Source organism: Haliotis rubra, unplaced genomic scaffold (assembly GCF_003918875.1).
Source record: "Haliotis rubra isolate DU_JTF1 unplaced genomic scaffold, ASM391887v1 Scf656, whole genome shotgun sequence".
Taxonomy (NCBI): Eukaryota; Metazoa; Mollusca; class Gastropoda; order Lepetellida; family Haliotidae; genus Haliotis; species Haliotis rubra.
This window is the reverse complement of record NW_025767364.1, coordinates 522,894-526,684: the sequence shown is the minus strand read 5'-3', so window position 1 is coordinate 526,684 and position 3,791 is coordinate 522,894.

The following is a 3,791-nucleotide window of genomic DNA, read 5'->3' as shown; positions in this document are numbered from 1 at the left end:
TATTTTCTTGTTTACATTTCTTTTTGAATAGCAAATGTTGCCACCTCGCTAATAAGACATTAAGGCACATTTTGTGTCTCCTGAGACAATGCTGACAATTATGGATATATTGTTTGAGGGATTGTCGCACATCAGTGAATTTTTATCTAGAACAAAAGCTTCTGGTAAAACGGGACTCCCTGTGTGGGAATGTGATCCAGCAGTACTCCATAGGTCGGGGCAATTATTATTAAACTTCAACTTACAGGTAAGTCTCTTTAATTTTATAATTCCACCTCCCTATTCCAGAATCCCATAAGTTGTTTAGAGGAAATCATATGTTCTACATAAAACATAACAAAACTCAAGATCGCTGCTATCCAAGATTTGCTAGGTCAACATGAAATAATTATTTCAGCCGTACGTATGAATTGGAATATCTTAAGAACCATTGACTGGATTCTTTTCATACTTGGTACCTAGATTCATCACAGTATGAGAAAGGTCACAGTTATTTCAAGGTCACAAGCGGACTTTAACGTTTTAGCCTTGTCAGCGAGATATCTCAAGAAGAAGTCACTGAATTTTCTTCAATTTGACACCAAGCTTCATATAGGGAAGGCGCAGGACCCAGTCGATTTTGGTGACCTTCCCATAATTTTCAAGGTCACGACAACACTTTGAAGATTTCAGCATGTTAGCCTGCATGTTAAGCTTGTCAGCGAGATATCTCAAGAAGCGTTCACGGAATTTTCTTCATATTTGACACCAAGCTTCATATAGGGAAGGCGCAGTGTCGATTTTGGTGACCTTCCCATAATTTTCAAGGTCACGGCGACACGTTAAGATTTCAGCATGTTAACCTTAATTTTTCTTCATAGACTTTCAAGACTTCTCTTGAATGTTTTTTGAGAAGCAATTTCTCTATTACTATGTTTTGCATATTTCATACACCATGACATTGAGCCAACATCAACATCACTCTGAGCCAATAACAATAAAGTCTCTCCGAATTGTCCAGTGCCAGATATAGGCTTATCATAGAACTGCCTGAACAGTGGCACATTGGCAGAAGCAGCCTCACAATGTTGAGGCTGATCTCACATTGTGAGGCTTAAACATTGCTATTTTGCGTTTCAAAGTGTTCTTGGTTTGGTTGTGACATAAAAATGGTTGCACGTTTTCAAAATGTTCTCTGGGGAAATGTGGTTGGCCCTGAAAAGGGCCGTATGAAGCACAGGTAAACGGGGCGAGTTTCAGCCGTCCTAATGTCGCCTGGTGTGATGGGGTTGCACCTTTCATTAAAGAGTTCTGTGGTGACGTTTGATGCACAGGTAGACGTGTCGGGCATCAGCCGTCCGTATGTCGCCCAGTATAGCTGGCCAGCTCCATCATGTCCCAGGCTATCTTCTCAGCATAGTTGAAATACATGTCCCGGACACCCTCGATGACGGCCAGACGCAGCCGGAGGTGGTATCTGTAACTTCGGCGGTTCACTGCCAGTGCTCTGTCGTACCGGACCTGCGACTCCCCCAGACGCTCATTCAACAGATGGACTTGATTGACAGCCCACTGGAACCTCTTCCGTATCTTCTTCAACTTGGTCTGGCGACGTGTTCTGGATGCGATGGTCATTGTCACTTGTGTTCCGTGGAATGGACGCTGATGATGTGGAACTGAACTGTTGTTTGCGGCATTTAAACTGATTTCCCTGTTGTTTGTGTAGCATCTTGATCGAAGCCAGTGGATTGTAGTTGAGTGACTGGTGTCACCCTCTGCCACCGTGCACAGTGATGTTTGTTTAAAGGCGATAGTGAGTTGGTATTGTCTCGCGTAAATGAGGGCACTGGCTGCTTTCTATGTTGGAGTTAATCTTATCTGATTAATGTAGTGATTGAACATGCTTGATATGTAGGTTATATCTGAATAAGGGTATCAAGAATGAGGGTGCTATAGGCTACAACCTGAAGCCGACGTAAACCTCAAATGATGATGATGATGATGAATCCGGAACAGACATACCTACCAATGTTATCAAATGTTATTCTTATTATGAATAGAAGGCAGTCAAAACTTGAGTGAGTGAGTGAGTTTAGTTTTACGCCGCACTCAGCAATATTCCAGCTAAATGGCGGCGGTCTGTAAATAATCGAGTCTGGACCACGCAATCCAGTGATCATCAGCATGAGCATCGATCTACGCAATTGGGAAACGATGACATGTGTCAACCAATATAAAGGAGTTTTGGCAAGAAGAAATAACTGGACTCATCTTTTATATATTTATTACTTATACACCTGCAGAAATCACTTGTTTATATAAAACACGCACACAAATATATTGTGTGAGCTTTATGAAATATATATACAAATATGTTATATTGTGTGACATATGATACATGCATGTTGTTATATTGACTGAATAACTATGTTGTCTACTATATATATCACACTCTGTTTTAATTGGTTTGTTAATTTCGATGACACTGGGAGTGAAGTCACTCATGTAGAACATCACCTCCCTTTTCCCGGACTGTCGACAAGTAATTTGGACGGATTATTTCTTGTTGTCGACAGTCCGGGCATAAACCTGCTGAAGACCTATTCTACCCCGGATCTTCACGGGTCCGGTCAAACTTGAACGACATATAAAATATTTGCTTTATCCATATGAGTTTATTTTTTTTTTGTTCCCCCTCATTTCTTAATAAGTGTACTACCCCGTCGCCGAAATACCTTTAGTTGTGCGTGCGACGTTAAATATAGCAAATAACTACTAACATATGAGTTTGGACTGGTATGGATAAGTCAGCATGATGGAGACGCAGAATTTATTATATACACATCCAGTCAACAAATCAAGAAGTGTTCATATCAGAAGTGTTATTCTATACTTGAAGTGAATTCTTTAGCATTTAAAAATCTCACAAATCATTATTAGCTGTGAAATATGTTAAACAATTAGCTCATGAAATGTTTAGAAGTGGACAGTTCAGCAAAAGTGTTTTTGATTATAATGATGAAAGTTTGGTGTGTGAACATTACCAAGCTCTCATATGATGACACTGCTGACATTTGAGTAAACTATGTGAGTGAACTTTGTTCACGCTTTACGCGATGCTCACGTTATCGAAAATCTTAAAACAACTCTTACTATGGGGTTAGCGTGACTCCAGCAACACCTTTAATATCAAAGTTTACCTGGGGTCGACTTCGTGTCCATAGCGAAATTTCAAAAGGTCGACTTCTTGTCCATAAACCATTTTAAATGAGTAGGAAATAATGTACGAGTATCTTCTTTTTGCGAAAGAGAGACAAATGTTTATTCCAAAATATAATATCAATAATGCCTTAAGCAGTGTCAGTCAAGCTACTAAAATTTACTGTAAATGTTGCCAGATTTCTTGCGGTACTGGTTTGTGTTAAAAAAGCAAAAGAACCAAACAGGTAACATAAAGTTTAATTGTCATTTGTACTGCGGGTTATGTGGCCTTTTCTACAACTGGGACTTGTTCCATATAAAAGTGACCACGTGTCGGAAATTGTGATGCCGAGAAAACTGGTCCTTCAAGACTATGGCTGAAAATATCTGACCTGAAAAATGTTTTATGCATTAATGCTAAAAACATACATAAACCATGCCATGGATTGTGCTTGGGTGGATTTTACAACATCAGTGGATACCTTAAAACATTAGGATTACATTATTGTCACAGAAATACCTCTTAAGAAGGATTCATCTACGTTTGTCCCTAGTTATGCACGTGCCCAATTGATCTGTGATAAAGTAATGTAATTTCATTTACAAGCGTT